General features: G+C 37.2%; 1 pseudogene across 1 annotated transcript; it reads right to left on the bottom strand.

Annotated features, from left to right (window-relative positions):
* Window positions 1-17,024: 17,024 nt before the first annotated feature.
* LOC308501964 (glyceraldehyde-3-phosphate dehydrogenase-like) lies at window positions 17,025-18,089 on the bottom strand (annotated as a pseudogene). Its single transcript has one exon. The product of its transcript is annotated as a glyceraldehyde-3-phosphate dehydrogenase-like (transcript).
* Between the last annotated feature and the right edge of the window lie 6,730 nt (window positions 18,090-24,819).

The raw sequence follows: 24,819 nt of genomic DNA, 5'->3' as shown, positions 1-24,819 counted from the left end.
GATATTAGCTTCTTATTTCCATTTCCCAAATCTGTCACATGTATACCAACTTCACATTTTTTGGCCATTTACACTTACCATTTGTACTACTATTTACTTACTATTTTTGTGAAGAAATTCATTTAGAAATTCTAAATAAATTTAATCTTCTAAATAACTAGAATTTGTGACATGATAGGTTCTATGTGCTGTACTTAAAAAACTACATACAAAAAACACAAGCAAGATTTCAAAAGAAGTTAATTTGTGTACCAAAAAATCTTTTCATATACCAGTTTGGATAACACTATCATAATGTATATATTAACATTTTGTGGTTTGTTTGTTTATCAGTTTAAGAAGTGCATTTTCCTAAACTGCCTTAGTTATTTTGTGTCATGTAATGGAAGCACATGTAGGAGGAAGTATGGGGACCAGTGTGAGGCTACTGGGTGGATGTGACTGTCTCAGGGTAAGTCTTGTTGACTTTCCACCAACAGAAGACCCTCTGAAGATGGAGGTTCTCTCTCATGGGACAATGACTCTTCCTGATTCTCATGGCCACCTCCTGAGTTATTCCTGTAATTGGGGGATTCTGTCATAGCAGAACTTGCCCAAAGAGATCGTCTTTAATTTGTCTTTTTCTCACTCTGTTTTTACTGCAAATTTGTCATGTTATCTGGAAGAAGATATAAACTGGCATTTCTAGGTACTGGGGCTGCCAGAGAGCCAGTTTTACATTTTCTATATTTTTATGAATTTTGGCCTATTTTTGACCATATTATTTCAGGTCTGCCTAGCACAAATCATGTATAAATAGACAGCAATGCTTGTTTTTGCCTGAATCACTATGGTGATTGCAAAACCTTTCCTCAGCTTTGGCTGGAAAGATGGAGAGGATGAGGGGCAGTTTGGAGACAGTCCTAAGTAAATCTGTAAATTATTTTTTATTCCTCGGACTACCTCTTGCATGAGGCTCCCCTTCAGTTGTCCTTACCTGTGCCAGCCAACTGGCTTACAAAGCAACAGAGCAGCTTCTAGGAGTGAAGTTTTCCCCTTTTTTCTTTTAAATTTTAGAAGCAAAAACAGTTTTTTTTTCCTATGTGGACTGAGATTAATAGTTGATCTCTCTCTTTTTTTTCCATTTGCAAAGTTCAATTGCCTTTTTTTCTTCTTCTAACAAATATGGTCTGAACGAACGCAGCTTGTGGTGGCCTAGAATTGTCACATTATGGAAAATAAAGTGGAGAGGAAGTTTGCTTAAGAACTGGAGAATCATCAGTGAGCAGTTCATCTTAGGACCATAATTGGCCAGTGTTCCCTCCTGATGTGTGTCAGCAAGTGTTACTGTTGTGTAGCAAAACCCACTGATACATTTCCCAGGCGATTTCTTAGAAATATTCCATGACTGCCTTGCCAGGTATAATGCACACTGAGAGTTAGCTGTTTAAGAAGGCCATGGTTTCTGTATAGTAAGACTCAGTACAGAACTGTGATATTTTCTGTGAGCCAAACAATGGTAGACTTTCCTTTTGGAGGAAGCACATTTTTAAATGGCAGGAAAGGAAGAATAAACTTGTGGGTTTGCTATTCAACAGTAACCCTGAAAAAATTCAAACCAGCTAAAAAAGTGTTTGCCTTCCATTTTTGCATTTAGCCTTGTCTGTGCCGCTCTGTGACAGGGCCATATACCCTGCATTATATTCTTAAACTGCTTCTCTAGCCCAATGCTCTGTGATAACATATGCTTTCAGTGGAATATAGAAATTGAGCCCCTTATTCCGTGCACAATGGTAGCCTAGCTCAGCGGGGAGTGGGAGCTCTCCCTCCACACCTTGACCAGCTGATCACTATTGAAAAGAAGTTGAGTGCCTCTGTGGTTCCTATGGAAGAGTTCTAGTATCCAACTTAGAGTGCCTACCATGTGACATGACAGCACTCTGCTCATTCTGTGGGTGCTGAATCAATGCATTGTTTAATATAATCCGCAGAAGAGTCTGAAACAGTGAATGTTATTCCCCTTATTTGAACAAGAAAACTGAAGCACAGAGATGTTAAGTGACTCGATCAAATTATCACAGCTTAGAAATACTTGCCTCTGAAATCTATATCCCTTCCACACTGCTGCAAGTATTGGGGGAAGTAGCTGGCACTTTCATACATGGAGCTCAAAGTACCACTGGCCCCCAAATGTCTCTCTGGGCACGCTAATTGACCAAAAACTCTCCTTTAATCAAAAGAAAGGCTTTATCTTTCTGAGTGCTGCTTCAGACTCTTGTCCATGCTCGTTAATGGGGGTTTGATTTCTGATGGTCCTGAAACTTGTGCTGGACACAAACACCTAAAAGTCACAGGGCTTTTGGTGTGATACAGTGACACATAGATATATTAACCTCCCACCTCTGAAATCTCATTTTTGAGTATCAAAGAGAAATGATGGGAATATAAATCAAATATTAATTGCCAGGGTAGGATGGGGGGATTAGTTAGAAAAAGAGGGATGAAAGTTAGTCTTATTTTATGGTTTCGTTTTTGGAAACAATTTTTCAGTATCATTAAGAAATTTTTTTTTAGTCTATGTTTTTTAAAAATGGATATCACAATGTATTTATTATAAGAAACTTACAAGCTTTTTCTACAAAATAGTCTTGATTAGTAGGAATCTCTGGGTATGTTTCCACAATCAAATTAAGATACAGGTCATTGTAACTTTGGTCAGACTGTCTTATGCATTAAATCCCAGCAAATTCAGGGCTTAAAAGAGAAGTCCTGGGACTCGTTTTGCCAAATTCTCAAGTAACACAGTGTGTATTGCAAAGGAGGATCTTTGTCCCTTATGATTTTTTAAAACAGCCTAATTGAAATATAATTCATGTACTATACAATTTACCCATTTAAAGGGTACAGTTGAATGGTTTTTAAGATATTTATAGAGCTGTACAACCATCACCACAATAATCTGTTATCTAACTATGTAAAACATTTATAGGATCGTTTTTCTTGTTTGCAAAGCACACATTTTAAAAGTTCTTTTACTGAAGGTCTATTGGTGGTAAAGTCCCTTAGTTTTTGTTCATCTGAAAATATCTTTATTTACTCCTATTTTGAAATGATAGTTTTGCTGAATTGCCAATTCTAGATTGACAGTTACATTCTCTCAGGACTTTGAAGATATTAATGCTCAGTATTTCTGCTTTTATTGTTACCATTGAGAGGTTGGTTGTCAGTGTAATTATCATTCCTGGTAAACAATTGGTCTTTTTACTCTATCTGCTGTAAAGTTTCTTTTCTTGTCTTTGACATTCCGTAGCCTTCTAAAAAATGCTCACATGTGGACTCACTCATTTATCCCGCTTGGTTTACGTGGAACTTCCTATTTTTATATATGCATATCTTTTATGAATTCTGAAATTATTTTCAGTGGCTGTCTATTCAAACCTATCCCTTTTGCATTTTAAAATGTTTCCTTCTCCTGGGACTCAATTGAATGAGTGCTAGAATCTTTCATTTTCTCTGTTCTTTCATATAGTCCTTGTTGTTTTCTCTCTGTGCTCCACTGTAGGTGGTGTTCAGACTTATTTTCCACTTTACTAACTCACTCTGTTTTGATGTCCTGCTCATTCATTGAGACTCCATCTTTATCCAATTTATATTTTATTTCTAAATGTTGATTCTTTCTTAATTCTTTATGGTGATTTCTGACTCTTCTTCCTTGATCATATATTAAAAAAATCATTGTAAGATGCTATACTTGTTCTTTTATACAGGCATACCTTGGAGATATTACAGGTTCAGTTTCAGGCCACTACAATAAAGCAAATATTGCAATAAAACAGGTAACATGATCTTTTTGGTTTCCCAGTACATATAAAAGTTATGTTTAGGTTATATTGTAGACCGTTAAATGTACAATAGCATTGTCAAAAAATGCAGTGTATATACCTTAATAAAAAATACTTTATTACTAAAAAATGCTATTCATCATGTGAGCCTTCAGCAAGTCATAATCTTTTTGCTGGTGAAGAATCTTGCCTTGATGTTGATGGCTGTTGACTGATCGGGATCGTGGTTGCTGAAGGTTGGGGTGGCTGTAGCAATTTCTTAAAAGAAGACAACAATAAAGTTTGCTGAATTGATTGATTCTTCATTTCAGTTGAACACTTAAGGAGATTGTAAGGTTACTGACTTGGTATACTTTCAGTATTTTTGTGCCACAGGAAGTAGGGAGGCCTGAAGTGAGGGAGAGAGATGGAATGACCAGTAGGAAAGCAATCAGAATATACACATTTATCGATTACGTTTGCCATCTTACATGGGCACGGTTTGTGGCATTCCCAATTGTAATATTAACGTCAAAGATCACTGATCACAGATTACCATATCAATTATAATAATAGTGAAAAAGTTTGAAATATTCTGAGAATTCCCAAATGTAACACAGAGACACAAAGTGAAGAAATGCTGTTGGAAAAAGGTTGCCGATCGACTTGCTCAATAACAGAGTTCCCACAAACCTTCAGTTTGTGAGAAAAAAAAAACACAGTATATGCGAAGTGCAGTTAAATAAAACGTGATAAAAACGAGACATACTTGCATTGTATCTAATAGTTTTACAAGCTGAGTCTTCGGTATCCTAAAACTGTTGTCTGTCTTCTCTGTTCATACTCACAGTGATCTGCATGGCTTGTTTTTGGCCATCTCTGATTTTGAAGTCTTATTTTTTAAAACTTCAATTGTGGCGATTCTAAATCAGGGCTGTATTTCTGAAATTTATGTATTTGTTTATATGTTTCAATACTTGTATTCCTTGACAAGAATATAAGTTACTCAAGGCCAGGAACCCTGTATTTGCAGTACCTTGAGTAGGTCCTGATATATAGGAATTACTCAGTGTATATGTGCTCTCTCATTCTTTCTCCCTACTGAATGCACATACACATGCTCTTACTTTCTCATACCATTTAAGAGTTTCCATTGATCATAATTTAATAACTGCTGCTCTAAATTCATTTCTTTGGTCATATGCATATAGCACACTCAGCTTTTGAGAAGGGAAAAAATACGTGCCAGGTGTTTTCAGGTCATATTGCCTTATATTTTTCTAATTTACGCCTCTGAGATGCACACTTTTTGACATAAGTCAGCATTGATTTGGGATCAATAAGGGCTCAAAACAGCAAGTTATACACTTTTGCCATACTAGTTACAAAGGTAAATATAGTTGGGAATTCCTTACTTAGTCCTGAAAATAATTAATGTGTCTTTTGAAGAGACCTTTCTAAGTCACAATAAGTTGTTAAAATCCTCAGTAAAAGTGAGGCAAATGTACAAACTTTGCCTTTATTGAATTTGGTATTATTTAAAATATGAAAAATAAATAAAACATTTTATAATTAAGTAGCATACCTCAGGAATACGGAAAATATAACCAAATTAATAACATATTTATAAAACTGATATTTGCACAGGAATTTTTGTATTTTACCTCTAAGACAAAAGATTTTGTATTTTGAAACAACAGTCTTATGAGGCTCATGCTTAACTTGGAATAGATGATTATAACCTATTTCTCATTCTCAAAGTCTGAGCTTTGCAGGCTGGATCTTCTTTAGGCACCTGTTAAATACCCATGATAGGGTGATAAGTGGAGCCTCAGAAATGAAACATTTTTCTCAATTTAGTAGCTAGCATACATAAAGCATTTTACAATAACCACCACATTATAAGTAGGCATTGATGTTCATTAAGGTCATAAATGATAAGAATAATGAGAACCATGGAATCACTTAAGAAAAATCTTTATGCCACCTGGGAAATGGTTTTAGGAACTGAGTGCTATGTACATTATTAATGAATGGTATGGCTTACCATCCGAGCATCACTCATGGATATCTAAGCGGCTATCAAAAACAGTGTTTACATGTAACTGAAGTAGTTTTATAAAAATGTTGAAGATCCTATCCTTTGAAGGATCACAAAAGATTTAGTGTTTCTACACTTTTCTTCCCTGACAAATATCAAGCCACCAGAAATTCTACTTCTTCACCAGCAACAGTGCTTTCCCTGCGGTTCATCGAGTGAGAGTGATTTTATTAGACCACTTTTAAGACAGGAATTTTTAAGCCTCTGGAGAGCTTCCAGATCCCGTGGGTACTCAACAGGGAAGGGAGGCACTGACTGAATTATCTGTGTCAGTGCTTCAATTTTCTCTTATCCTCATTTTTGAGGCCCAGCTTCTAACACCCTTTCTGTCATTTCTTCCCTTGTGCTTTATTCATTCTGACACTCAGAGTATGGGTGATGGAGATTGATTGAAGTTTTCTTCAACTCACACCAGGTGAATAATGTTTGAAATATTTGGCAAGTAGACATTATGCATTTCTAAAAATATCAAGACTCCTCTCAGGAAAGACTTTAGCTTTGGAATAGTGAGGTACGGGTCATATTATGCTTGATTACATGAATAATGACATGCATAAGACACTAGTAGACATTCAGGAAACGTTTGTTGAATGAAAGACTTATTGAATGAAGTTATTACGCATTGAAAACAGGATGCCAATATTTTGATGCCAGATAAAAGTAAAGCCTTTTTTGCTGTCAAAGCATCTGAACTGTCTTCCAAACTTTTACTTAGAGATTGAATGTTCAAACCAGAAGTTGAAAATGTACTGAAAAAAAATGTGCAGAGTAAAACAAAGAGCCAGTGTAGGTTGGTTTAAAAAAATAAATGTACACTGAGTGAGTATCAAGTTTGTAGCTGTACAAATGACTAATGAAATCACTACCACAGTAACACAGAATTGAGCCTGGAAAATATCCAGGTAGACTTGATTACATTATATTTCCTTTATATACTTCTCCAAAGTCCAGCTTGGCCTCTTTTATATTCAGACATTTCCCTCTGGATGAGATTAGTGTGCTTTTTTGACTTGTCCTCAGATTGCCTGTTAGATTCCCTTAAAGGACCAAGGTCTCCTTCTTCAGCACATTCAGGCAAATGAATCTTTTATAAGATATTAAGCTGCTAATAAAGTCGTCTTTACCCCTCCTTTCCTTTGGATTGAATGTATTGGGGTTCTTCACCCTCTCCCTGTAAGTCCCTTCTCTAAGGCACATAGAAATATTATACAGGCCTATTACCTTCCAACCAAGTGTACTGGAAGAAATTGTTCAAAGCAAAAGGTGCATGAAAAGAAGGATCATTAAAAGTACTGACGTCTATGGACTGTGCTTGATGGTTAAAGAAACTGAATTCATAAGCAAAAAGGAAATTTTTTCTTGATGTGGCATTTTAGTAGAGGCTTTAATTGTGGGATGTTAAAGGGTTTAATAATTATTATCGTTATGAATAATAATGCCACTTGAACAACCAGTCTCTCTAAGCCAGGCATCTGTAAAAACCACGGCAGCCTCTTATCTAATTAGTACTTTGAGCTTTTATTCAAAATGCACATTAATCTGAATTTATCAACTTTTTAGGTTTAGGGGCATCCTAGATGACAACGGCAACATCAGAAATTCTGTTAAAGACGAAAACTGCTAAATTCTTTCCCCCCATAACTAAAATATAATTATTTTGTAACCGATGCTATAGGTCTTTCTTAAAAAATCTTCAGAATTTGGGTGATAAAATAATAATAACAACAACAATAACAACAATAATAGCAGCTCCTATTTAATGACTGCTTCATTTGTGTCAGGCTCTAGTTTAAGTGATTTACATACATTTTTCTCATTTGTTTTTCTAACTACTAGCCCTCAGAGTAGGTATTATCCCCATTGTACAAGTGAAAATTGAAGCTTAGTGAGACTAACTTGCTCAAAGACATTTAGCTAACAAGCAGAAGATGAACCTCATTCTGGGTCTATGGCCAAACCTATTATTTTGGCCGTGTTGCTATTGTGATTTTGTGTGTGTGTGTGTGTGTGTGTGTGTGTGTGTGTGTTGTCCATATGTACAGCTCAATTGATTATGAAATACAATAAAAATGCTGTTACTGTTGGGACACTTGCCATGGCTGAAGCAGGCTTAAGTTTAAGAGACACAGCTCTTGACACTTCAGTTTCTAATGTCTATGCCCGGGAAGGTGTCATCAACCAGTTGGTAATGCCAGCTAGGATAACTAGTAGTCAGTGATTTGGACCTTTCCCCAGGCACCCATATTTGAGAATTTCAGATACACACATATAATTCAGCAATTATGTTGTGCAGTTACGTAGAAATGTAACTGTTCTATCTATGTATTTATAATTTATTGTTTTCTATATGCCAGGTATTGTTTTAATTTTTAAGAACTATTATTTTCTGTTATACTGATGAAAATTCTGATGCTTAAAGATTTTAAGCAGGTTGCCCTAAAGTGCACAGATTATAACTGGCACAGTTAGGATTGTAATCAGACCACCTGATCTCAGAGCCCACGGCCTATTCTGTTACAGACATTGCTAGATGCTGGGGATTCAGTGATGAAAACTCTAACCCTCAGAAATGTATGAGAGGGAGATATAAGTAAGCAGTTCTCTGCTTTAGTCCATGAATACTGATGAATTTTCCAAATCAGAGAGTCAATGGACTATAGAAACTCCTAATAGGTTGTGAGGGAACTTTCTTCCTTGTGATGAATTTATTTATTAATAGAGCTTTGAACTAATAAATGTAAAGCTGACAATTAAGGTTAACCTGGCTTGAAATTCCACATCTCAATAATTCATGTCAGAAGAAGTACTTTTAAGTTAGAATTTCCCAGATACTTAGAATAATGGCCAATAAATGTGTACTTTGTGTTGATATTTTCCCAAATCTATTCTTCACTTACATGAATTTATATTACCATGTTTCCCCGAAAATAAGACCTAGCCAGACAATCAGCTCTAATGCGTCTTTTGGAACAAAAATTAATATAAGACCCAGTCTCAATAATATATGACCAGGTGTAATATAATATAATACAATGTAATACCCATTCTTAGTATTATAAGACTGGGTATAATATAATACTGGGTATAATATAATATAATACTCAGTCTTAATATTATAAGACTGGATATAATATAATATATAATATAATATAATATAATTTAATATAATATAATAAATGCCAGGTCTTATATTAAGAAAACACTGTAAAAAGGCTTACATAACCCTAATAAAATGAAGCTTGTCTTTTAATATCTTTCAATCAAATACTCTTATATAAGATATCCTAGTCTATTAAGGCTGCTGTAAGAAAATACCATAGTCTATGTGGCTTATAAACAACAAAAATTTATTTTTCACAGTTCTGGAGGCTGGGAAGTCCAAAATCAAGACATTTACAGATTCAGTATCTTGTGAGAGCTCTCTTCCTGGTTTATGTGTCCTCACATGGCAGAATGGTGGGGGGAAACTCTCTGGAATCTCTTTTATAAGGGCACTAATTCCATCATGAGGGCTCCACCCTCATGACCTCATCATCTCCTGAAGGCCCCACCTCCAAATACAATCACATTGAGGATTAAGGTTCAATGTACTAATTTTGGTATGACACAGACATTGAGTTTAGACCATGAGGTCAAATTATAAATGAAGTGGTTATAATGAAAAAAAATCTATAAGCTAAAAATCAGAATAGAGATCAAGACATATAGTTTAGATGACTGGGTAAAGACAGATTTTATTCCTTCACTTATTGGTGTTTTTAAACTCATTGTTTCACAAATGATTTGAAGTGGCTTACACAAAAACACACAATTCTGTTGTTGAGAACAATAGAATTTTAAAATAAAAATATCACGTAAATATAAATTAGTAGATCAAGGCAAAATTATCGGCAGAATTAAGTAAAAAGTTTTGAGATAATTACGCATCTGAGTCAGTTCTTAAATTGCTACATATGAAAAGGTAAGAACGTACACTCCTCAATTAACTGCATTGAGTATCTTTACCAGATAATTTGGGTAGTTGCAGGCTTCACTGGGCATTTCATTATAATTTTTAGCATATGTGTATGTGACAACATTACTCTGTAAAGCACAGGCCTACTTATTCATAGAACAAAAGCTGGGTAGACAAAATCAAGAGGTGATGGCACAGTCTTAGTTAAAATATCAAGTCAGTCTCATTTATTTATGTTTTAGTTCTGTATACTGCATTTGGGAATTTTCCATTGGAAACTGCATTGTGACTGACTTGGAGTACATTAGCAACACAGATTTAATGAAATACAATGTATTTGCCTGTGTTAGACATTTCATTGTCAGAAGGATTGGCAGTAGAATGATTCTGGGCTGCTTATAGGGTACCACCCACACTTTCCCACCTGCCTCACTGTGGCCCAACAATTCAGTCACCAGGCTGGCCAGACTTCGGAAGCCACCTGTGATCAGTCATGGAAAGTACTCCATGTTCCTGCAGTACAATCAGCAGGCAACTGCTTATTATTGTTATCATTATCATTATCATTGTCATTATCATTATTTTTGAATGGAATGGAGGAAAAAGAGGAGACGAGGGGGAGCATGAGGGTAGAATAGAGATGACACAAAGCAGAACAAAGAGAAGGAAAATACCAGATACCGGGATGAAGCATTTAACAAAGGAGAACTGAGAGGAAAAGACAAAGGGTGAGAGAGAAACTGATAGGAAAGAACCGGGTTTGAGCAGTAAAACCAGAGACAGAATCTATGTGACATCTTTATTTGTCCTGATATGACCCAACTAATTTCCTGTGGATCCCAACTTGTTCATTTCTGGGATGATGAAGGAGGACAAGCGACAAGTTATTAGAGGTCACTGTCTCAGTTACTCTTCAGCAACTCTCTAACTTCTACGTACCTGAAGCCAGCTGTGGCCACTGTGGGAACAAAGTGTGGAGGAGGAGGAAGAGCATCTCAGTGTGTCTGTGACTCATTCTGGCACTGACTTGGACTTTTTAAAGTAATTTAGCTCCACTGGGCTGAACCTCGTCATAGTTAATAACAGGACACCTGTTTATATATTAAGTCCAGTATGACTAACAAAGTGCTGCCTGTGGCACAGGCAGAGAAGAAACAAGGGCAGAAGCAAAAGAAAAGGAAAGCAGGAGAAAAAGAAAGGAGGGCAGGCAGTGACTTCCAGTAGTCTTTAGGTTGTAGAGACTAGAGTGCTGGATGCTTTTTCTATGTAATTCATGTAATCTGCCCAAAGTCTTGTGTGGTAACTGTTATTATCCTCCTTTCACGGAGGCTAAGAAAATAGTTTGCTTGGTATAACAGATTTCAACTTCGGTCTACAGGACTTGAATCCTGGTAAACCTTTTTAACTTAAATAATTGTTTTTAACTTAAATTTAACTTTAAATAATTGTAAATTCTAGGTTATACTTAAAAGAGATATAGCTTGCTTACATGTTTAAAAAGAAATAAAAACTTTCTACCAGAGTCATTACCTCTCTTTTCCAGTGTCTCACTTTGTTTTAAAATCCCAATGTATCAGTCTGTTGTTCAGCATTATAAAATAATGATTTTGTGGAAGGAAGAAAATGGAAGGAAATGGACTTTGAAGTCAGAGAAATCTGGCTTCAAATTGTATTTTCACAGTTCGTTAGCTAGATGGTCTTAGAAATTTGTAAAATAGTATTAAAAATATTGTTTTTGTTTTGTTTTAGGATGAAATGAGTTATAGAAACATACGTAGCATAGTGCTTTCTACGTAGGGGCACTGAATTATTGGTTTCCTTCCTTTTTCTTGAAATTTTAGATAGGATTCACTGGTTCCAGAATTTCCCAAACTATGTCCTGCAGAATATAGGGGTCGGATATGTTGGCATCAAGTAAATTGCTGTTTTAGTTCTTCCTGCCTCTCTTCCCGCCAACTATCCCGCCACACAGAGCTCATTGATCAGTTCCAGGCAGATTAAAGAACTAAATGTGAAAAGTAAATTCATTTAGAAGAAAATGTGGAAAATAGTGAGGATTTCTTTAAAAGGACACAAAAACTCAAAACACGAAGGAAAGAATTTGACTACATTACACCTCTGTATGACCAGATACCATTAAAACAATCATGTACGAGCCATAGACTGTAAGAATATATTCAAATGTATTTAACCAACCAAGGATTAGTATCTGCATAGGTAAGCACTTTTGCGTATTAGTAAGTAGAAGGCAAACAGTGCAATAGAAGAATAAGCAAAGGGGGTAAATTCAGAAAAGGGAAAGTTGCATAGCCAAGAACATCCACACACAAAAAAAAAAAAAAAAAAAAGAAAGCTCAACTTCACTAGTAATTGAGGAAATGCCAAAATGCCAACTGATACAAAAATGAGATGCTCCAAACTGACTAAATTAACAAATATTAGAAGGACTGAAAACACATACCTTTTTAATGTCAGTTATTATTTCATCAACATTTTACTGGATGTTTCAGTCATCACAGCAACATACCTCAACACAAACAAACACAAGCGCATGAGATAAACTATAGAAGAATTGGGAAAGAAGACACAAAATTGTCATTATTTGTAAACAGTAGAATATTTACCAAAAAAATTCAACAGAAACACCAGACAAACTGTTAAAATTAATAAGATAGTTAAACAAGTAGATAAGGTATCCAAAGCAGAAATTTATAAAAGATTAAGACCTTTATAGAGAAAATTATAAAACTTCAATGAAAGAAAAAAAGTTATTGGAAAGATGTAGCATGGTCGTGATAACCACAATTTGTGGATGGCAAGAATGAAAACCATAAAGATGGAAACGTATCCCGAATTAATCTAGAAATTTAATGCACTTTCAAAAAGTGTCATCAGTTTCTTTTTAATAGGATTTGAGAAGCTAACATAATGTTTATTGTTGAAATAAAAAGGACCAAGAATAGTCAATGCAATCTTGAAGAAGGAGAATAATAGTGAATTTTCCTGATCAGATATTAAACCTTCGGTAAGGCCATAGGAATAAAATCTTTGAAGGTTGACACAGTAATAGATGAAGCAATGGAAAAGAAAAGGAATTTAGAATTAAATCCATTTGATTAGTGTTACAATTTGGGAGAAATAAGGTGGATTATTAAATAAATGATATTGTGACAATTATTGGTATTAAAAACTTTTATAATCTGTACATATACACAAATTGAATTCCAGATGGACTAAAAGATTATATTTAAAAAGGCAAAATGATAAAATATATAGAAGAAAACATGGGAAAATATTTTTATTAGGTCCAGTTTTCTTCTATATGATACAAAAGCACAAACTAGTAAGGAAAGTATTTATAAACCTGACTGCATAATAAATTTTTGGATATGAAAAATGTGAAAAAGGAGATAAAAACTTCAAGAAATTCATAATACATATAACCATCAAAGTATTAGTATCCAGAATATATAAAGAGCTTCTACAAATTAATGATAAAAAGAAAACCAACCCAATAGAAATATAGGTAAAGGCCATGATAGGTAATTCTTAAAAGAAGAAACTGAATGCCAATAAAAATTTAAAAAGATTCTCAACATCAGTAATATTCAGGGAAATACAAATTAGAAGTCATGACATACAACATCAAGCCTATTTAATGAATAAAACTTAATAATTCTGATGACACCTACTGGAAAGGTTATGTATTACTAATGGTGTAAATATGAAGATGCTTTTAGGGAGAAATTAATATTTATAAGGAAACATATATAACTGTCTTTTGATATCATGTTACAGAGTTGTCTAAATAAACAAACTAGATCTGCTGGTACCACATAGGTAAATCCCAAATTTAGTTTTAAGAGGAAAAAGATTAAAAAGGTGTGTTTAGTATGTATGTAAAGTTTTGAAATACACAAACATTTTCTTTATGGAAGTAAATTTCTCAAAACTTACGTGGGAATGATACATAACAATTTCAGGAAAGAGGTTGTTTGAGAGGAAGGAAAGAAGAAAAGGGAGGTAGAACTTTAATTTTAGCTGTAACATTTTATTTCCTCAAAAATGGGAAAGGTCTAAAACAAATAATAAAAAATTGTTAATGTATGTTTAATATTAGTGGTGTGTTAATAGGTAAATGATAGAGTATTTTCTGTACTTTTTATTTTTGAAGTATTTCATGATTACAATTTGAACTTAAAATATATTTAGATGGTATATCTTCATGTACGTACTGTAGTACAATTATTCTTTTTTTTTTTTTAAGTAAGTTAACTTTTACTTTTTTTTTAAGGATCCCAGTTTTTTTTATTTATTTATTAGTTTCAGGTGTACAAGACAAGGTAATACTTAGACGTTCATCATTTATATCCCTCACACTGTGAACCCCCCTCCCCCCATCCACTATCCCTCCGACCTCACACTGAACCATCACATTATATATATAAAATTATAGTTGGCATTCATTAATGTTTAGCTTCTGGTGTACAATGCCATGATCAGGTATCCACAGTATCCCTGAGGTGGTCTCCCAAATAGGACGCATGTCCATCGGATACCCAACAAAATCTTTACAACATTATTGAATACCTTCCCCAAATTAATTTTCAAAAAAACCCTGAGGCCATCTTGTGGTTACCAGCTGCTTCCAAATCCCTTCACCTTTCCCCTTATCCCCAACCCCCCACCCACACACACACCCATCTAACAACTCTCGGTTTTTTCTTTGTGTCCCCAAAACTGTTTCTGATTAGTTCATTCACATAGTCTTTTCTTTAGATTCCATATATAAGTGAGATCATATGGTACTTGTCTTTCTCTTTCTGACTATTTCACTTAACATAATGCAATTATTCTTAAATCTTACAGTTAAACCTTATAATTGTTTTTCGTTCATTATAAATAAAATAGACATATTCTCTCTCTTTTTTTTTTTTACAGGCTTTTCTTTTATTTCATGTTTTAAAGCAGGTGTCCTAATTATTTCTAGGAACTTCAGCAATAATGATGTATGTTATAAAACACTTTTCCCAGTTTATTTTATTTTTAAAAGATTTTTATTAAAATATAGCTAACATACAATATTACGTTAGTTTTAGGGATACACCATAGTTACTCAACATTTATATACCTAAAGAGTGATCACCATGTAACAAATGTCACCCCCCAAAATTAAAAAAAAAATAAAAATATATATATATATATATATACATATATATATATATAAGGTGATGGAAGGAGAACTGACTCTGGGTAGTGAACACACAATGGGATTTATAGATGATGTAATAACAGAATTGTACACCTGAAATCTATGTAATTTCACTAACAATTGTCACCCCAATAAATAAAAAAAAAAGAGTGATCACCATGATAAGTCCAGCAACCATCTGACACCATATTACACTATCACAATATTATTGACTGTATTCTCTATGCTATACATTGCATCCCCATGACTTATTTGTTTTATACCTGGAAATTTGGACCTTTTATTCCCCTTCACCTTTCCCCCATTTTTAATTTTTCGATAACAGTTGACACTCAACATTATTTTATGTTAATTTCAGCTGTACAGCATATTGGTTAGACATTTGTATAATTTAAGAAATGACCTCCCTGACTAGTCTAGTCCTCACTTGGCATTATACATAGCTATTACAATCTTATTGACTATATTCTCTGCGCTTCACTTTATATCCCCATGGCTATTTTGTCATGGGGATGTAAAGTGAAGCGCAGGGAATATAGTCAGTCTGTACTTCTTAATCTCTTCATCTTTTTCAGCCTGCCCCTAATGCCCTCCCATCTTTCACTCCAACAAATTTAGTACCAATATGACATCATATATAGTTATTAAAATATTATCAACTATATTCCTTATGTTGCACCCTACATCTCCATAATTACTATGTAACAAGCAATTTGCACTTTTTAATTGCTTCCCCTTTTTCACTTACCTCCAAACCCCCTCCCATCTGGCAACCATCAATATGTTCTCTGTATCTATGAGTTTGTTTCTATTTTGTTTGTTTATTTTGTTCTTTAGATCCCACATATAAGCGAAATCACATCACATCTGTCTTTCTCTGTCTTACACTCCGCTCACCACAATACCTTTCAGGTCCATCCATGCTGCCACAGATGGCAAGAACCCATTCCCTTCCATGGCCGAGCAATATTCCATTGTATACATGCACCACCTCCTCTTTATTCATTCTTCCATCAACAGACACCCAGGCTGCCTCCATGTCTTGGCCACTGTAAACAATGCTGCAGTGAACATGTGGATGCTCATATCCCCTCAAAGTAGCGTTTGGGTATTTTCAGATAAATACCCTGAAGTGGGATTACTGGGTCCTTCTTTGTCTCTTGTTGTAGCCTTTGTTTTAAAGTCTATTTTGTCTACTGTAAGTATGGCTACCTCAGCTTTTTTTTTCCCGTTTTCATGAAATATCTTTTTCCACCTCTTTACTTTCTGTCTGTATGTGTGTCTTTCAATCTGAAGTGAGTCTCTTGTAGGCAACATATGTAGGCAGCCCTCCTATGTCTTGATTGGAGCATTTAATTCATTTATATTGTAAGTAATTATTGATATATATATGTAGCTATTGCCATTTTATTTATAATTTTGATCTTTTTTTTTTCTATAGTAAAGAAGCCCCTCTAATATTCCTTATAATACTGGTTTGGTGGTGATGAACTTCTTTAGCTTTTCCTTTTCTGGGAAGCTCTTTATCTGTCCTTTGATTCTAAATGATAGCTTTTCTGGGTAGAGTAATTTTGGTTGGAGGTCCTTGTTTTTCATCACATTGAGTATTTTGTGACAGTCCCTTTTGGCCTGCAATGTTTCTGTTGAGAAATCAACTGACAATCTTATGGTTGCTCCCTTATAATTTACTAGTTGTCTTTCTATTGCTGCTTTTAAGATTCTCCGTTTGTCTTTAACCTTTTGCTTTTTTTTTTTTTTTTTTTGGCTGGGTACAGTGAACTTTATTGACGGTGCATGACAAGGCTGGGCTCCCTTAGCCCCTACCCTTTAGGGCGTCTGGGATGGAGACGAGGTCAGGAGATTCTCAGTGTGTTGGGGGATCAATTTGGGAAAAGGTCTCTACAGTAGTCGAGGGCCTCTCTTCCTCTTGCTGGGGCTGGGGGGTCCAGGAGGCTCTTACTCCTTGGAGGCCATGTAGGCCATGAGGTCCACCACCCTGTTGCTGTAGCCAAATTCATTGTCATACCAGGAAACGAGCTTGACAAAGTGGTCGTTGAGGGCAATGCCAGCCCCAGCATCAAAGGTGGAAGAGTGGGTATCACTGTTAAAGTCGCAGGAAACAACCTGGTCCTCAGTGTAGCCCAGGATGCCCTTGAGGGGGCCGTCCGATGCCTGCTTCACCACTTTCTTGATGTCATCATATTTGGCAGCTTTCTCCAGGCGGCAGGTCAGATCCACAACTGACACATTGGGGGTAGGGACGCGGAAAGCCATGCCAGTGAGCTTTCCATTCAGCTCAGGGATGACCTTGCCCACAGCCTTAGCAGCGCCAGTAGAAGCAGGGATAATGTTCTGGGAAGCCCCTCGGCCATCACGCCACAGCTTCCCAGAGGGACATCCACGGTCTTCTGGGTGGCAGTGATGGCATGGACTGTGGTCATGAGTCCCTCCACGATGCCGAAGTTATCATGGATGACCTTGGCCAGGGGGGCCAAGCAGTTGGTGGTACAGGACGCATTGCTGACAATCTTGAGGGACTTGTCATACTTCTCATGGTTCACACCCATCACAAACATGGGGGCATCCGCAGAAGGGGCAGAGATGATGACCCTCTTGGCTCCACCCTTCAAGTGGGCCCCTGCCTTCTCCAAGGTAGTGAAGACCCCAGTGGACTCCACAACATACTCAGCACCAGCATCACCCCATTTGATGTTGGCGGGATCTCGCTCCTGGAAGATGGTAATGGACTTTCCATTGATGACAAGCTTCCCATTCTCAGCCTTGACTGTGCCTTTGAACTTGCCATGGGTGGAATCATACTGGAACATGTAGACCATGTAGTTGAGGTCAATGAAGGGGTCATTGATGGCAACAATATCTACTTTGCCAGAGTTAAAAGCAGCCCTGGTGACCAGGCGCCCAATACGGCCAAATCCGTTCACTCCGACCTTCACCATCGTGTCTCGGGGTCGTGCTGGTACTGCGCAGGAAGACGCGGCTGTCTGTCGAACGGGAGGAGCAGAGAGCCAACCTTTTGCTATTTTAATTATAATGTGTCTCGATGTGGACTTGTTTGGGTTCATTTTGTTTGGGACTCTGTGCTTTCTTAGCTTGTATGTCTATTATTATTATTATTTTTTTTTTTTTGGCCAGGTTAAGAGAGTTTTCAGTCATTATTTCTTCACATAGGTTCTCAATCCCTTGCTTTCTCTCTTCTTATTCTGTTATCCCTATGACGAGAATATTGTTATGCTTCTTACTATCCCAGAGTTCTCTTGAACTATCCTCGTTTTTTTGGATTCTTTTTTCTTTTTGTTGTTACGATTGGGTATTTTCTGCTATCTTGTCTTCCAAATTGCTGATTCAATCCAATGCTTCATCTAGTCTGCTGGTGATTCCTTCTAGTGCAGTCTTCATTTCAGTTATTGTATTCTTCACTTCTGACTGGTTCTTTCGTATGGGTTCTGTGTCCTTTTTTATACATGCTATCTCTCTGTTGTCCTGTATAAGATCCTTGAGCATCCTTATAACCGTTGTTTTGTACTCAGTATTTGGTAGGTTGCTTGCCTCCATTTTTTTTTAGTTCTTTTCCCGGAGTTTTCTTCTGTTCTTTCCTTTGGGATGTATTTCTTTGTTTCCTCACTTTGGCTGCCACTCTGTTTGTTTCTACGTATGAGGTAGATCTGCTATGTCTTCCAGTTTTGGCTGGGTGGCCTTGTGTACTAGATACCCTTTGGGGCCCTGGCAGTCTCTGTGGTCATCTGCTCTGGGTGCTCCAGGAGTGTCCCTTGTGTGGGATGTGTGTGCCCTCCTGTTATAGTTGAGCCTTGATTGCTATTGGCATATCAGTGCATGGGATTGACCCTCAGGCTGACTGGCGATGATGTTTGGCCACGTCCACAGCTTATGGGCTACTGTGTGAGGGGTTACCCCACTTATTGGGACTTGCCCCAATAGGCTCTGGTACCTGTTGAGACTGCCCTTTGTGTGTGCTGCTTGTGGGGCTAATTGGGCAGTGCTCTGCTGTTGTCTGAGCCATCCTCCAGGTGTGTTGGCTCTGAGGGCTCTTGCATGGGGCTTCGGTGCGGACCAAGGTCACCCACTGCCTGTAATTGGCCGGGGACTACCTGGTAGGTACTACAAAGTGATCTGTAGTTGTTTACTTCCTGTGCTAACCCTGAAGGCACATTGGAGAGGCCATGCAGGAAACTGAGGATGTCTTCCATAAGTACCAGGCCTGGGGTAGCCCTGCAAAATGCCAGGATACCACAAGACCTGCTGCCACCTGCCAGCTCCTTTAAGGTTCAGCCACTGATAAAGCCTTGTGTGGTTTGCAAGTTGGGTGAGGCAGAGTCTCAGGGAATTGGTAGAGTGGGAAGAGTTGTGTTTACCAGGTTAATGTAGATTCTGGTTTGGTGCCAGTGCTGAGCCTGGAGTGACTCACCAAAAGTCTCAGAGCACACTGAGGCCATGGGACCTGGGACCTGCCAGACTCCAATAGTTTTCCAAGAAAAAGTGTAATGTTGGCAACACTGGTAGCTCACAGAGAAAGTGACTCTGGTGTTGAGTGAGTTGCATAGTGTGGGGTTCCAGTGAGTCAGCAGGGTGGAGTGAGGGGAGCTCACCAGGACAATCAGATTCAGATTTGGCGTGTGGGGGAGGGCTCAACACAGGAAAGATGACACCCACCTGCTGGCTGCACAGGAGGAAGAATCCACACAGGGAAAATGGTGACTGTTCGCCAGCCCTCACTTTGAAACCACACACCTCAGTCTGCCTCCTGTATGTCTCTAATACCATCCGAGTTACTGTCCCTCCACTGGAGTCCATGATGAATGCTTTCAAGTGAGAGAGTCTGTGTGTGGGCCAGTTAAGAGGATGTCTTGGTTTCTTTCACCCTTCCATCCCACCTGAATAGTTGGAATCCCCACTGTTTTTCACAGCCAGGTGTTGTTGGGGCTTGTTTTCCTGGCAGCAGTACTCCAGGCTGGGGATACTGGTTTGTGTTGGGGGTTCCTCGCTGCTCTGGGGGGAACGTCCATGGCCGAGATATCCCTCCTGGTTCTCAACCATCACATAGAGGTTTTGGGCTGGCCAGTTTCACACCTCCAACCCCTTACCTGGTCTTGACCTGTCTTCTTTATATCCTTAGTTATAAAACTTCTGTTCACCTAGACTTCAGATGATTCTCTAGGTTGATTGTTGTATAATTTAGTTGTAATTTTAATGTGTTCACGGAAGGAAGCAGGCACAGTTTTATCTACTCTGCCATCTTGGATCTCCTTAAAACATTTTAAAGTATGCAGATTTATTTCAGAACCGTTAGCTTTATTGTCACATATTCCCTGAGAAATAGATGTTAGGATAATATACCAAGAAAATGAGACTGAGACAGATGGCCTCCAGTTGTCAATTAAAAAGTAACAAGGCTGTTTTTTTGACCTAGGATTTTATCCTCTAAATCAAATGATTACTTTATTCTTCTCTGCCTTCAATTGTTTTTTCGTTTGTTTTGTTTTGTTTTGGTGCACAATGGGATCATATTAAGGCAAAGGTGATTTAGATTTACAGCTCTTTGGCCATAGCCTCAATCATCTCCTTTCTAATAGTATGTAAATTTGCCTCCAGTGGAGAGGAATGCTAATGATTTCTAAGCCTTAGTATAAAAAAGACAGTCTATAAAAATTCATAGGAAATACTTTTAGCAAGCATTATAAATTCTGTTGGGAATAAAATGTCCTTAACATAACAACTTTCTATGGAAGGCAGGAAGAAGTGAGAAAGGTACTGTGAAATGAACAAGGGAATAGGATGGTGGAAAGGCCTTTGGTCAGTGACTATGTATTTGTGTTAAAAAAGGTCAGGAGCAAAACTCATTTCACCTTAGATAGGAGGAAGAAAGCAAGATGTTGTGGATTGAGGGTTGGAGAGAGAAAAGAGAAGAGGTGCAAGGATCTGGGTGATAAAGGGTTGCTGACAACTGCCTCATGGGTATACTCAGTGGATCTAAACCTAATCTGTGTTCACCAGAATCCATCCTTTCTGGTCATGTAGGGCTTTTAAGGTGGGATCTTGACTTTCAGGAATGAGGCATGTAACCCAGTCTGTTGCAGTCCATGCAATGACTGCATGTAAAGCTGGCAATTGGCATTATTGAAAGTGGAACCAGACAAGATATTAGAAGGGCAAGGAAAAAGGAAAAACTTGGACACGTGGGATCTGCAGGAGAAGAGAGTCACTGAAGTGTGTGACATGTAGGTCTTCTGCCTGCCAAGAGGAGTTCATTAAGTAGCAAGAGTCTATTGCTTTCAGCTCACAAACAGAAAGATGGCAATGACAGCTCGGTTATCACTGCTAGAAAGGACAACTCTTTCTTGACATTATTTTTCCAATTAAAAGAACATCAAATTAGACATTGAAATGAATATAGTTAAAATATATGATGTGAAAACTTTTTACATAGATTGCATTTAAATATATCAGAGGTGAAGACATTTTAGTTAGGTCCCAGCTGAAATTTGTATATGAAAATGAGAAAACAAGTTTAGTGGAAATATTTTTCATAAGTATAAGCATGAATAAAAGTTTTAATTATAGATAGATTTTAAAGAACTACATTATTAAGAAATGTAGATTCTAATAAGAGAAAAGTAGGGAGAACAATAAAAATAAATATGGATGAAAAAAAATCTCCAATGGCGCTTATTTAGGAAAATATCCATGTAGATATATGAGACAGGTGCATTTAGTAATCAACTAATGGCTTTAGTTATCAATTTATAAACTAATATATTAAACACATATTTATTGAGGGCCTGCTATATGCCAGGCATTGTTCTATGTGTTTGGGATATATAACTAAAAGACACAAGAATCACTGATTTTATGTGTCTTACGTTCTAGTGGGGGAAGAAACAAACATAATAAATAAGCTAATTATATAATACTTTAGAAAGTGAGAGCACTTTAAAAATCAAACAGAGGTGGGGACCTTGAATGTGTGTATGTGGGAGTAGTCAGGCTGTAGATTACAAATGTTTTAGGCAAAGCCTCATGAGAAGTTGATATTTGAGCAAAGACTTGAAGGAGGGGGAAAGAACATTTTAGGCAGAGAGAACAGCCAGTGCAAAGCCCTCAGGTTGCAGCATGTCTAGTGTGTTCAAGGAACGGCATGGAGGCTAGTATGGCTGGAGCACAGTGAGCAAGATGGAGGATGGAAGATGATATCAGCAAAGTAACAGGAGCCAGGCACATAGAAGCTCTAGGCTGTAAGGATTTTGCCTTCAGGGAGCCATTGGGCTTTCCTATGGAAATTTTTTTGAGCAGAGGAGTGACATAATCTAACTTAGATTTTAAAAGGATCATTCTGTTGAGAATCGGCTTTGGAATGGCAAGTGTGGAAGCATGTAGACTGGTAAGGAGGTGACTACAGTAATCTAGGTAAAAGATGATGGTTGAAGCATGTGATAACAGTGAAGGTTGTGAGAAGGGATTGGATTCTGGAAATATAGGTAAACCCAACAAGTTTCTCTGATAGAATGGAGAGAAAGGATGTGAAGTGAAAGAGACAGAAATCGAGGATGATCCTAAGGTTTTGATAAGAGCATCTGCAAGGATGATGAAATCGCTGTCAGTTGAGTTGACGTGGGAATTCTGCAGGTGTAGATTGAAAGGTAAGGATTTTAATTTTGGACATGTTAAGTTTGAAATGGCTATTAGTTACAGAAATAGAAATGTGTAGGCAGTTGGATAAAGGAACCTGGATTTCAGAAGAGAAGTCTGGATTGAAAATACAGAAATCATCCTATGACGCAAAGTAATGAGACTAGATAGGATCACCTGGAAGATAAATGTAGATGAATAAAAAAAGAGGTCCAAGAACTAAGTTCTGGGATCCTCTGATATTAAGAGGTTGAGACAAGAAGAGAAACTAGCAGCAGAGACTGAGAAGGAAACCTTGGTGAGGTAGGAGGAAAAATCAAGAAAATATAATATCCCATAAGACAAATGAAGTAAGTATCTTGAAAAGGAGTGAGTGATTAAATACTGGTGATGGGATTCAGTAATGGAGAGGTCATGGGTGACATCAAAAAGACGTGGAATGGTGAGAGCAAAAGTTTTGTTGGAGCAGATTTTTAACAGCTCTTATGTTTTATAACACATTGTCAAAGCTCTATTTAAAAATTACCTACAAGCCTGTCATTTAGAGAGTACTTTAAAATGTAAACTTACGTGAATTGTCCAAATCATGTTTTTTTCTTACTACTTTGTTTGTGCCATGCAACCAAGACTATACAATACCCAGACCATATCAAAATGATTTTGTTTGTAATGGCACTGTGATTGAGTTAATTATTTTTTCATTTGCATTTATTTTTCTTCATGGCAGTACCTATGGAAATTAGCTACTACTTATACCAATTGTGTAATACTACAATTTTCCAAAATGTGATAACATATTAATTGAAAAATCTTTGCTTTACCTGCACCAAGCATTTTGGCTGGACTTGCTCCCAGTATGAGAACATGCTGTTTTTAAATACACAAAAGTTGAAATATTTCATCCTGAGATGTGGGTTTCCTGTGATAAAACAGCATGTATGCATCACTTTGTTTACTTACTAGGCATAAATTCAGTGATAGAAGTCAATTTTTCACGCCTCTGTATATCCACATCTTTGCAGTACCCGTTCACCATGGGTGTGGTGACCTGTCCCACTCCTTTGACAATTGTGGGTTCAAACCCTGTGGTGTGCTTTGCCTGATGTGATGTTCACAGACGTAACACAAGGAGTGTCTTGAAATGGGCTTGAATTTGCTCTCTTGTGCCTCTGTCATCACCATTGAGAACACATTCAATATGTTGAGAACATATTCAGGCCATCCTGCTAGAAGGTGAGAGACCTGTGGAATAAAACATGTCCCTCCAGTTGTTTCAGTCAAGACTAGTCTAGTTCTACGAACTGCCACCAATAATGTGAGCAATAAACACTCTAGAAAGCCACTGAAGTTTTGTGGCAATAAATAACTGACACTGTACCCTTTTCTGGTCAGATGTATTCTAGTCAAATGTATTTCTCAGTGCAGTCATGCTGTAGGTAATTGATTTACAGGCAGTGCAACTTAGAAGCTTTTATAGTTTTCTATCATTGACACATTTGCAATTTTAAGCCACGTAACTGCCTGCCAGCCTATAGTTAAACTCTGCCCCTATCCCGAGCAGCTGACTTCAACTTCTACTTTTCTGAAAAGATTAAATTCAGTAAATGTAAACTTTCTTAACTTTCTCCCTGACAATGCTCTAATTTGACTAACTACTATTATCTTTGTTTTCTTTTTTTCCTTCTTCTAAGCTTTTAAGAAGAAACATATCTTTCTTTCATGGCTAACTAACCCTGGTACATTTTTCTCTTGATTCATTCCCTTTGCCTTCTCCCTGACTTTGCTTCATTGAATACTTTTTTCTTTTTTTTAAAATTTTATTGGGGAATATTGGGGAACAGTGTGTTTCTCCAGGGCCCATCAGCTCCAAGTCGTTGTCCTTCAATCTAGTTGTGGAGGGCGCAGCTCAGCTCCAAGTCCAGTTGCCATTTTCAATCTTTAGTTGCAGGGGGCGCAGCCCACCATCCCATGTGGGAATTAAACCTGCAACCTTGTTATTGAGAGCTCGTGCTCTAATCAACTGAGCCATCCAGCCACCCAGCTCAGTGGCAGCTCGTTGTCTTCAATCTAGTTGTGGAGGGCACAGCTC

This window comes from Rhinolophus hipposideros, assembly GCF_964194185.1.
Source record: "Rhinolophus hipposideros genome assembly, chromosome: 9".
NCBI lineage: Eukaryota > Metazoa > Chordata > Mammalia > Chiroptera > Rhinolophidae > Rhinolophus > Rhinolophus hipposideros.
Note: the sequence above shows the minus strand (reverse complement) of the source record. Positions and strands in the feature narration are given on the sequence as shown.